Source organism: Octodon degus, unplaced genomic scaffold, assembly GCF_000260255.1.
Source record: "Octodon degus isolate 3935 unplaced genomic scaffold, OctDeg1.0 scaffold00316, whole genome shotgun sequence".
In the NCBI taxonomy this organism is placed as follows: Eukaryota; Metazoa; Chordata; class Mammalia; order Rodentia; family Octodontidae; genus Octodon; species Octodon degus.
Window position 1 is genome coordinate 403,255 of NW_004524892.1, and position 13,008 is coordinate 416,262.

The 13,008-nt window shown below is 40.1% G+C and overlaps 1 pseudogene; it reads left to right on the top strand.

Annotated features, from left to right (window-relative positions):
• The first annotated feature begins 5,019 nt into the window (after nt 1–5,019).
• LOC105741169 lies at nt 5,020–10,190 on the top strand (annotated as a pseudogene).
• Nucleotides 10,191–13,008: the final 2,818 nt, after the last annotated feature.

The following is a 13,008-nucleotide window of genomic DNA, read 5'->3' on the forward strand; positions in this document are numbered from 1 at the left end:
ACAATCTGAGGCACAGGATCTCAGGATAATTCCTGAGGGGATTTCACTGACCTTTTCAGACCAAAAAGCTACAACTCTTGTTGCACAGGACTGCTTTACCTTGGTCTTAACCATCCAGTAGAAAAGTATGAAGACAAAATATAGGCAGTAAAGCCATGCTGTTATGTTGAGCTGTAGGGGACTCAGGTCAACAATTTCTTACATTGCCAGTGAAGCAGAAGCCCCAATACTATTATGGACTACTGGACTCTTTTAGAATATTTTGTTGAGTTAACACACCCATAAGATTCAAATGACTGAACTTCACAAACAAATGGGATAAAGATGAATGTCCCTTTTGTATCTGTGTTTTCAAAATGGTTACAATACATATATACTTTCATTCTCTGAATGAATAGAGTGATTTCTTCGAATGGTGTTTGTAGATAGGATATCATGTTTACATCTTGTACAGCAATTAACCACTAGAAATAATGTATGCAATGAGTTAATTATTGAAATTTTCCTACCAATGTGGTTTGAAACTGTCTCATTACTATTTGTTTCTCAATAAAAGTTTGGGAAAAAACCAATAATCTTCTCTTCTGTAGGCTTAACAACCTACATTTGCAGACTGAAGTAAAGGAAAAGGAGGGCTGCAAGGAAGTCCCACATTTTGGCCCCAGCTTTCCAAGGTCGAATAAGACTGCGGATGTATGGGAACTTGTACTGTAACGTCCTGTGCCTCTGTAGCGTCCCACATTTTGCAATCAAGGAGATTTTGGAGCCAAAGCAGAAAGTGATCGATGATGTAGAGTATGCCTAAGGAGAGTCAAATGGAGAGATATCATTCTCTTAGGCTTTCTCAGAGAACTCATTGGCCTGCAATGGCCGTGATTCATCCACATGGCTGACACTGACAAAGGTTCTACAATCTGAGGTACAGGATCTCAGGATAAACCCTGAGCAGATTTTACTGACCTCATCAGATCCAAAAGCTACAACTCTTGTTGCAAAGTTCTTGCTTTATTTTGGTCTTAAGCATCCAGCAGGAAAGTATAACTACAAAGCATAAGAAGTAAAACCATGCTGTTATGTTGAGCTGTAGGGGACACAGGTCAACAATTTCTGACACTGCTAGTCAAGCGGAAGACTCAATACTATTATGGGCTACTGCACTCTTTTAGAATATTTTGCTCAGTTAACACACCTATAATATTCAAATGACGAAATTAAACAAAAAAGGGGATATGGATGAATGTCCATTTTGTATGTTTGTATTCAAAATATTTAGGATAGATATATTTTACATCCTCTGAATGAATAGAGGCATTTGTTGTAATAGTGTTTGTAAGTAGTATATCGTGTCTGCATCTTGTACAGCAAATAACCACTAAGAAGAGTGTATGCAATGTTTTAATTATTGAAACTGTCATACCATTTTGATTGGAAACTGTCTTATTGCTATTTGTTTCTCACTAAAATTAGGGAAAAAGAGTAAGCAGAGCACCTAAAAATAAATAAATAAATAAATAAATAAATAAATAAATAAATCTCTGAATTATTAGCACCTCAAGTGAAGAATAAAATAGAGAAACATATGGAGGAAACCCAATAGCCAACCAGAACTATTGCAGAGGACACTAGCTCAGCTGAAGTGTATGAATTAATAGCTTTGGAAGAAAAGAAACAACAGCAGAAAGGTAATGAGGAAGTCAGAGCAGAATTAATTTCTGGAATAAAAGAAAGAAATCTCTGAATTCATAGCATCTGAAGTAAAGAACCAAATACAAAAAAAAAAAAAAAAAAAAGGAGGAAGCACAATCTGAAAAACACTTGGTAGTAAAAGAATTAATAACTCCTTCTAAAAAAGACACTGATAAAAAATTACAGGAGATTAGAACAATGACGGATTCCTTGAGAAAGAAATACAGGAAAGAAACAGATAACATGAAGCAAAGTCAAAGAGATATGGAGGGACTTAAAATCGCAATCACAAGCCTGCAAAATCGTTTGAGTGAAAGTGAAAACAGGGTTTCAGATCTTGAAGACGCTGGTGCAGCTAGTGAAAAGTTAAGAAGGGATCTCTTAACAACAACTAGGATGCAGGAAAATATAATTTATCACCTGCAACATCATGCAAAAATGAACAATGTTAGACTAATAAGTATTGATGAGAAAGATGGAATCAATTCAAATGATATAAAAAGAATATGGAGGGCCGGGGAAATGGCTAAGTGAAATACGTTCTTCCCTGTCAAGTGCAAAGACCTGAGTTCAATCCTTGGTTCTGCAAAAAAAATAAAATAAAAATAAAATAAAATAAAAAACAAAAAAGAGTATGGGCAGAAGTTATAACAGAAAACTTCCCAAATATGAGCAAAAAATCTGACATTCAGCTAACTGAAGCATACAGAACGCCAAATAACTTCAACCCAATTAAAAACACACTGAGACATATAATAGTCAAGATTCCAGAAATTCCGCACAAGAATAATATACTGAAAGCCACTAGAGAAAATAAGCAAATCACACTCAAAGGAAAACCCATCAGAATTATGGCCGACTTCTCTTCACAACCCATGAAGCAAGAGGAGCATGGAGCAGAGTACCTCAACTACTCTATGAAAACAAATTCCAGCCCAGATTACTATACTCTGCAAAACTCTCTTTCAAGTTTGATGGAGAAGTAAAATACTTCCATGACAAAGAACAACTAAAGAATTTCATGATGACAAACCCTACCATACACAGACTACTGAAATATGTTCTAGAGAGTGACCAAAATGATCAGAACTCCACAAAGGGGAACAGAAAGAACCCACTAAAGAAGGAAATTTAACACAAAACAAAAAGGAGTAGACAACAGCAGGTAAATAACATGTCAATAGCAAGTCAACAAATATCAATTATAACCATCAATGTAAATGGACTCAATTCACCAATTAAGGAAATAGAGCTGGCACCGTGGATTAGGGAGGAAATTCCAATAATATGCTGTATACAAGAAACATAGTTAGCACAAAGAAATTCATAGGCTGAAAATCAAAGGATGGAAAACAATACTACATGCCTCAGAACCTCAGAAAAAAGCAGGAGCAGCAATCCCATTTTCACAGTTTCAACTTTAAACCAAGAATCATCAAACAAAATAGAGAAAGCCCCTATATACAGGTTAGTGGAAAAATTCAAGAGGAAGGGGAAACAATCATAAATATCTATGCACCAAACATAGGAGCACCCAAATTTATAGGACAAATCTTAAAGGACATGAAAAATCCAATATTCAATATCACAATTTTAACAGGATCCCTTAACACCCCGTTATGCCAAAAACATAGGACAACCAGACAAAAATTAGGAAAGTAGCAGAATCAAACCAGAGCTTGGAACAAATGGACTTGGTGGACATATACAGAGTGTTCCACCCAACCACAGCTGAACGCACATTTTTTTCAGCTGCACATGGGTCATTTTCTAAGAGACCACACTCCGGTCCATAGGTCATGCTTAAGTATGTGCAAGAAAACAAAAATTATCCCAAGCATATTATCTGAGCACAGTGCAATGAAACTGGAAAAAAACAACAAAAGAAACCAGAAAAACCTCCTAAATACATGGAAACTAAACAACATCCTACTCAACAATTAATGGATTACAGATGATATTAAACAAGAAATTCAACAATATCTACAATTCAATGAAAATTCAAGCACAACTTATCAGAGTGTATGGGATGTGATGAAAGAAAGCAGTTCTCAGAGGGAAATGTATAGCTGTGAACTCACACATTATGAAAACAATGGGAACAAATAAACACCCTATTGCTGCACCTCCAATATCTACAAAAAGAAGAAAAAATCAAACCCAGGGCCCAAAGACGGGAAGAAATCATAAAGATTAGAGCAGAAAACAATTCAATTGAGACAAAGAAAACAGTTCAAAGAATTAATGAACTGAGAAGCTGGTGCTTTGAAACACTATTTCCTGAGTCCTCACTGACCTTGAATGGCCTCTCCAACATTTGTTTTGGGTTGATTTCATTGTGGTAGCCATCCTTCTGGGATGAAATGGTATCACAGTGTTGCTTTAGTTTGCATTTCATGGATGCCTTTGAAGTGCAGCTTTTTAAAATATATTTGTCCGTTTCTTTAATTTTGTCATCTAAGAAATGCGACTTCATCTCGGATGACCATTTCTGGATTAGGTCTTTACTTTTTGGGGTGCTAATGCTTGTAGTTTTTTATAAATTGTAGAGAGCAGAACTTTATCTGCATGCTTATTAGTCAAGATGTTTTTTCCAAATTTGTGGGCTGTCTTTTCACTTTGTTGGTAATTTCTTTTGATGTGCAGTATCTTCTCAATAAGAGGATGTCTCACCTGTTAATTCTTTCAAGTGTTATGCGTGCGATTTGTTTTTTGTTCATGAACTCTACTGCAATGGTTGATACATTGTGTCAACTTGGCCGGATGACTCCCTGGTGCACTTCTGGTTGGTTTGGGTCTCGTCCTGGGGCATAAGTTGTTCTGCCCCCAGAGTGACTCAGCACAAAGAGACCATATAAAGGGGCTGAGGAATTAGTTAATCTTCCACTTGTCTGAGGAACTTCAGTCTTCGCATTTGGCTTGGACTTCATCGCTTGGCTTGGATCCTTCACCTTCCATTGCAGACTCTTCAGTCTTCCATTGCAGACCTATTAGCTGATGAATAGAGATTTGCATGGTGCACAGCAGTGAGCTTCATACCTTGGGACTGAACTCCTCAGTCAGGGTTCTGCAGACACCCTCTGCACACTCCCTCATCTGACTCTGCAGCTGACTGTTGTAAGCCAATCTTTTAATTCCTTATACATTTTATATCTTGAGTTAGTATCTGTTCCTTATATTACATCTCTTCCTCTAAGTAAAACCCTGTCCAATATGGAATATGGTATTGGGAGTGGCTCTAGGGAAACAGAATATAATGATGGCAGTTTTAAATGGCTGGAGTTTAAGTGTGTCTGGAGTTGGCTCTGAGATTTGATGAGATCTAATGACACCATGGTCTCTCCTGATCTTAAGGATCACACTGATACTCCTTGGCGTGAGCTGTTTAAAGTAGTACGCCATATTGATCCATTTGATTATCCTAATTCACCACTTGTGAGATGTCAGGAATTCAACAATTCCATGCATAAAAATTTTGAACATCTTTGGCAGAGTTGGGAGTATAATGATGCTGGTTGGTTGGTCTTAGCCTCAATGGACAAACTTATGAACGAAAATAAGGAGCTCACAGATTCGATTTCCCGCCTTCAGACACAGATAAAAAGTTTAAAAGTTTCTAAGTGTGTCTTGACAGAAAATCTCCTTTCTTTTAGCTACAAGGCGGAGATTGCAGAAACCCAAATGCAGTCACTTATAATTTGATTGGCTGAACTGCAATGTAAATTAAATGCTCAGCTTTGGAAGGTATCTGAAGCAAAGTTGAGGGCACTGGTTGGGAAAGAATGGGATCCCGTAAATTGGAATGGAGATGTGTGGGAGGATCCTGAGGAGGCTGAGGAGGCTGAGGTTTTAGATGCTAATGAGATTATTTTCCCTGAGGAAGAGAATTCCCTGCCCACTGTGGCAGAGGCATCATTGCCTTCACCATCTGCAGTACTAGTGCCTCCTAATATATCTGGAGACACAAATCCTGTGTGGAATGAACAAGATAATGCTGTGACTTCTCAGGACCCACCCTCAGCACCCATGTTTGTCTCTAGGCCCATAACCAGGCTTCAATCACAGAAGTCGCCTAAGGGTGAGATACATAATGTGATCCATGAAGAGATTCATTATTCTCCCAAAAACCTTATTGAATTTTCTAACTCTTATAAATAGAGGCCCAATGAGCAGGCATGGGAATGGATTTTATGAGTCTGGGATAATGGTGTCAAATACATACACCTGGGTCATGCTGAGTTTGTTGATATGGGCCCATTAAGTAGGGATTCTGAATTCAGTGTTGCAGCTCGTGGAGTACAAAAAGGTGTTAAAAGTCTTTTTGGCTGGTTGACAGAAGTATGGCTCAAAAGATGACCCACTCTGAATGAGTTAGAGGTGCGTGATCTTTCATGTTTACTATTGATGAAGGGATGCAGAGCCTTAGGGAAATGGGGATGCTGGTGTGCATCTGTCATGTTAAGCCTAACTCTTCATATTGGGATGATCCTGAAACCATAACATTTACTAACACTTTGAGAAACAGATTTATGAGGGGAGCACCATCATCGCTGAAGAGCCCTATCATTGCTCTTCTTTGCATGCCAGACCGTACAGTGGGGACCGCAGTTACTCAGCCAGGAAATTTCAGGGCAATGGGTTTAATTGGATCCCAGAACAGCAGAGGTCAACTGGCAGCACTTAATTGCCGTGAAAGGCAGAAGCAAATCAGTGACCAGAATAATCTGACACGCATAAACCTATGGCATTGACTGATTAGTCACAGTGTTCCCAAAAGCAAAATAGATAGGAAGTCTATAAAATTTTTGATACTTTTATATAATCAGAAGAATAATGGGGCAAAAGAACAGAGACCTACTTCAAATCATGCTAATAGGCAATCATGGCCTCTCAACCAGTTCCCGGATTTGAGCCAGTTTACAGACCCAGAACCACTTGAATGATGGTGAGGCCAGGTCTCCTTGGAGAAGGATCCTAATGCCCTCAGAATTTGTACAGTCAGTCTTCCTTCTATCCTTCCCCAAAGGGACCTAAGGCCTTTTGCCCAAGTGACTATACACTGGGGAAAGGGGAATGATCGACATTTCAGGGACTACTGGACACTGGTTCTGAACTGACACTGATTCCAGGAGAACCAAAACACCATAGTGGCCCTCCAGTGAGAGTAGGGGCCTATGGAGGGCAGGTGATCAATGGAGTTTTAGCAAACGTCTGACTCACAGTAGGTCCAATAGGTCCTCAGATCCATCCTGTATTTATATCCCCTGTTCCAGAATGTATAATTGGGATAGATATACATAGTACTTGGCAGAATCCTCACATTGGTTACCTAACCTGCCAGGTGAGAGCCATTATGGTTGGAAAGGCCACATGGAGGCCATTAGAGTTGCCCTTGCCTGGTAAAATAGTGAACCAAAAGCAGTACCACATTCCTGGAGGGATTGCGGAGATTAATTCCACCATCAAAGACTTAAAGGATGTAGGGATGGTAGTCCCCACCACATCTCCAATTAATTCTCCCATTTGGCCTGTGCAGAAGACAGATGGATCTTAGTGAATGATGGTAGATTACCGTAAACTGAATCTAGTGGTGACTTCAATTGCAGTTGCAGTACTTGATGTGGTTTCCTTGCCTGAGCAGATTAACACATGTAGATACACAGCTGTTGATTTGGCAAATGCCTTCTTCTCCATACGTATACATAAGGACCATCAGAAACAATTTGTTTTCAGTTGGCAAGGCCAGAAATAAACCTTCACTGTCTTGTCACAAGGGTATATTAACTCTCCTGCCTTGTGTCACAACTTAGTTCTTAGGGATTTTGATCGCTTTTCTCTTCCTCAAAACATCACACTGGTTCATTACATTGATGATGTCATTCTGATTGGGCCTAGTGAGCAGGAGGTGGCAACCACCTTGGATTTGTTAGTACAGTATTTGAGAGCTAGGGGATGGGAGATAAATCCCATAAAAATTCAAGGTCCTTCTACCTCAGTGAAGTTTCTAGGAGTCCAGTGGTGTGGAGCATGTAGAGATATTCCTTCTAAGGTAAAAGATAAATTGTTGCATCTGGCTCTCCCTATGACCAAAAAGGTGGCACAGCGCCTAGTGGGCCTATTTGGATTTTGGAGACAACATATTCCTCACCTAGGTGTCTTACTCCAACCCATTTACCTAGTGAGTCACAAAGCTGCTAATTTTGACTGGGGCCCAGAACAAGAAAAAGCCCTGCAACAGGTCCAGGCTGCTGTTCAGGCTGCTTTGCCCCTGGGTCCATATGATACAGCAGATCCAATGGTACTTGAAGTCTCAGTGGTAGGGATGTTGTTTGGTGTCTCTGGCAGGCCCCCATAGGTGAATTGTAGTGGAGGCTTTTAGGATTTTGGAGCATGCCTCTGCTATAATCTACAGATAACTATTCTCTTTTTGAGAAACAACTCTTGGCCTTTTACTGGGCCTTGGTGGAAACAGAACACTTGACTATGGGACACCAGGTCACCATGAGACCTGAGTTACCTATCATGGCCCTGGGTATTATCTGATCTATTAATTCATGTTTGGACATTCACAGAAACAGTCTATCATTAAATGGAAGTGGTATATTCATGACAGAGCCAGGGTAGGTCCAGAGGGGACAAGTAAATTACATGAGGAAGTTGCCCAGATACCTATGGCTTCTATGCCTGCTCTATTGCCTTCCCAGAATGCACCTATAGCATTGTGGAGTGTGTCGTATAATCAACTGTCAGAGGATGAGAAGACTAGGGCCTGGTTTACAAATGGCTCTGCACGCTATGCAGGCACCACCTGCAAGTGGACAGCTGCAGCGTTACAGCCCCTTTCTGGGACTTCACTAAAGGACAGTAGTGAATGGAAATCATCACAGTGGGCAAAACTACGGGCCGTGCATTTGGTAGTGCATTTTGCCTGGAGAAAGAAATGGCCAGATGTGCGATTATATACTGACTCATGGGACGTAGCCAACGGTTTGGCCGAATGGTCAGGAACTTAGAAGGAGCATGATTGGAAAATACGTGACAAAGATATTTGGGGAAGAGGTATGTTGACAGGCCTCTCTATATGGGCAAAGGATATAAAAATATTTGTTTTCTATGTGAACGCTCACCAAAAGGCAACATCAGCAAAAGAGAACTTTAATAATCAAGAGGATAACATGACTCGGGCTGTGGATAGTAGCCAACCTCCTTCAGCCATCTATGTCATTGCCCAGTGGGCCCATTAACAGAGTGGCCATGGTGGCAGGGATGGAGGCTATACATGGGCTCAGCAACATGGACTCCCACTCACCAAGGCTGATCTGGCTACAGCAACTGATGAATGTCCAATATGCCAAAAACAGAGACCAACACTGAGTCCCTGATATGGCGCTATTCCCCAGGGTGATCAGCCTGCAACCTGGTGACAGGTTGATTATATTGGACCACTTCCATCATGGAAGGGACTGCGCTTTGTCCTCACTGGCATTGACACATATTCTAGATATGGATTTGCCTTTGCTGCATGTAATGTTTCTGCCCAAACTACCATCCGAAGCCTTACAGAATGCCTTATCCACCACCATGGAATTCCACACAGCATTGCTTCTGACCAAGGAACACATTTTACAGCCAAAGAAGTGAAGCAGTGGGCTCATGCTCATGGAATTCATTGGTCTCATCATATTCCTTACCATCCAGAAGCAGCTGGATTGATAGACAGGTGGAATGGTATTTTGAAGACACAGTTACAGTGACAGTTGGGTGGCAATAGCTTGCAGGGCTGGGGTAAGGTACTTCAGAAGTCTGTATATGCTTTGAATCAGTGCCTTCTATATGGTACTGTGCCTCCCATAGCCAGGATTCATGTGTCCAGGAATCAAGGGGTGGGAGTAGGAATGGTACCACTCACCATTACTCCTAGTGATCCCGTAGCAAAATTCTTGCTTCCTGACCTCAAAACCTTATCTTCTGCTGGACTAGAAATCCTAGTCCCAGAGGGGGGAAGGATTGTACCAGGAAGAACAGCAATGATACCATTGAACTGGAAGCTAAGATTTCCCCCTGTTCACTTTGGTCTCCTCATGCCTTTGAGGAAACAAGCTAAAAAGGGAGTCACAGTGCTGTCAGGGGTGATTGACCCAGACTATCATGGGGAAATTGTATTATTACTCCACAGCTGAGGAAAGGAAGAATATACATACAGTGCAGGGGATCCCTTGGGGCACCTCTTAATATTGCCATGCCCTGTCATTAAAGTCAATGGAAAACTGCAACACTCTAATACAGGCAGGATGACAAATGGTCCAGAGCCTTCAGGAATGAAGGTCACTCCACCAGGGAAAGAACTCAGACCTGCTGAGGTACTTGCTGAGGGCCAAGGGAATACAGAATGGGTAGTAGAAGAATGTAGCTCCAAATACCAGCTACAACCCTGTAATCAGCTACAGAAAAGGGGATTATTACTGTACCATTTCACCCCCATATGTAGTTCTGTTATAATATAATAAGGACAGATTTAGTACAAGATTTTAAGACTATCAAACTTGTGTTAATATTGAAGCATAAAAAAAAATCTTACCTTCTATTTGGGTAAGGATATTACTGCATTTCCATTTGTACGCAGGCTAGTTATAACAATGTTAGACATAATTATATGCATACCTCTGTATTTGGAGACTGGTTTCAAATATGCCAAGTCGACAGTGGGTGGATTGTAGTGGCTGATACATTGTGTCAACTTGGCCGATGACTCCCTGGCACACTTCCGGCTGAATGTCCCGCCCTGAGGCACAATTGATTCTGACCCCAGAGTGATTCAGCACAAAGAGACCATATAAAGAGGCCGAGGAAGTAGTTAATCTTCCACTTGTCTGAGGAACTTCAGTCTTTGCATTTGGCTTGGACTTCATCACTTGTCTTGGATCCTTCACCTTCCATTGCATACTCTTCAGTCTTCCATCGCAGACCTATTAACTGACGAATAGAGACTTACATGGTGCACAGCAGTGAGCTTCAGATCTTGAGACTGAAGTCCTCAATTTGCGGTATGCAGACGCCCTCTGCACTCTCCCTCATCTGACTCTGCAGCTGACTGATATCTTGTGTTAATATCTGTTCCTTATATTATATCCATTCCTCTAAGGAAAACACTGACCAATATATCTACCTATCCCTATGTCTTCAAGAATTCCTCCTGCTTTGTCCTCCTGAAGATTTAGTGTTTCTGATATAATGTTTAGATCTTTAATCAATTTTGTCTTTAGCATAGAGCATAGTGGTAGATCTGCGTCAAGTTTTAGTTTTCTGCATGAAGAACGCCAGGTTTCCAGCACCATATGATAAATAGGCTATCTTTCTTCCAGTAAGCATGTTTCTCCCTTGGTCAAAGATAAGGTCGCTGAGTGTTCATAGAGGATTCTGCATCTTCTATTCTGTACCATTGATTCTCAGTTCTGGGTTGCTGCCAATACCATGCTGATTTTATCATAGTAGCTTTGTAGTATAATTTCAAGTCAGGAATTGTAATGCCTCCTGCCTTGTCTTTGTTGGCCAAGAGAGCCCTAACACTTCTAGGTCTTTTATGGTCCCAAATAAGTTTTAGGAACAACTTCTCTAGGTCTGTGAGGTATGCTGGTGGTAGGTTTTTTTTCCATAGTTTTATTTAGAGAAAAATAGCAATGAGATAGATTCAAAACAAATTGGTAGGACAGTTTCAATGATTAACAAATTGCATACTCTCTTCCTAGTGGTTATTTGCTATACAAGATGCAGACATGAAATTCTATTTAAAAATACTATTAGAATAAATCCCTCTATTCACTAAAAGAATGTAACTATACATCTATCCTAACCATTTTGAATACACAGATACAAAATGGACATTCACCTCTATCCCCTTTTCTATTTATTTCTGTCATTTGAATATTATACTTGTGTTAACTCAGCAAAATATTCTAAAAGAGTTCAGTAGTCCATAATAGTATTGGATCTTCTGCTTTACTGACAGTGTGAGAAATTGTTGACCTGAGTCCCCTACAGCTCAACATAACAGCATGGCTTTACTTCTTATACTTCGTTTTTATACTTTTCTGCTGGCTGGTTAAGACCAAGATAAAGCAAGACCTATTCAACAAAATTTGTAGCTTTTGGCTCTGATGAGGTCAGTGAAATCCCCTCAGGATTTATCCTGAAATCTTTTACCTCAGATTGTAGATCCTTTGTCAGTGTCAGCTATGAGGATGAGTCACGGCCATTGATTGGCTAATGTGTTAGCTATGAAAACCTGAGAGAATGTTTTCTCTCCATGTGACTCTCTTTAGGCACACTCTACATCATCAATCACTTTTCTCTTTAGCCCCATAATCTCCTTGACCAGAAAATTTGGGATACTACTGAGTTACATATCGTTACATTACAAGTTCTCCTATGTCCTGAGTCTTAATTGACCTTGGAAGGCTGGGGCCAAAATGGTGGCTTTCCTTGTGGCCCTCCTTTTTCTCTAATTTTGGTCTGCAAACTTAGGTTGTTGAACCTCCAGAAGAGAATCTTATTGTTATTGCAATACAACCTAGGCTGTTAAGCATAACTTCATTATCTGCCTGCATATCAAACATCTTAGGCATAACATGGAACAGGTATTTTCCATCAAGTATTGATATGTTGAACTTTAAGTCCCTGCAAAATATGATGAAAAAACATTTAAAAAATTAAAATATATTTTAAAAATAGGCATAAGAAATTATATAATTCTTATGTTTACACATAAATCCAGAAATCTAACCATATTCAACCCTGTAGCAGAACAGTCCTGCAACATTCCTTTACCTGTCTCCTGCCTTCATTCACCACCCGCTTCCTTTTGAACAATCATCTACCTGAGAGATAGTATGGCAGCAACTGGCATGTCATGACAAGCATCCCGCATTCAGAATGCCAGAATGACAGGCACTCCAAACATGAACCTACTATTATAAAATGCCATCATTAGTGCAGTTGCTTTCTTCACAGGTGTCTGTATATATAGTTAGGGTGAGAATCTTTCCAATTAACTGCTAGATTTCAAAATCTTCTGAAGATTCTCAAGATTATTGCCTTGCCCATCTTCTACATATAACTGTATGGCTTGCCGCTCTCATGTTTCCTAGCTCTTCTCCTTTCCCTCTCTTGATTAGTTAGGCCTCAAGATCCTGCTTTCCTTTTACTTGTATCATACCTTTCTATTTGGATTTCTTCTTTTGAGTTCTTATACTAGGGAGACTATACAATATTTACAAATGTGTGTCTGGTTTATTTCACTTATGAGTATATGTTCAAGTGGCATCC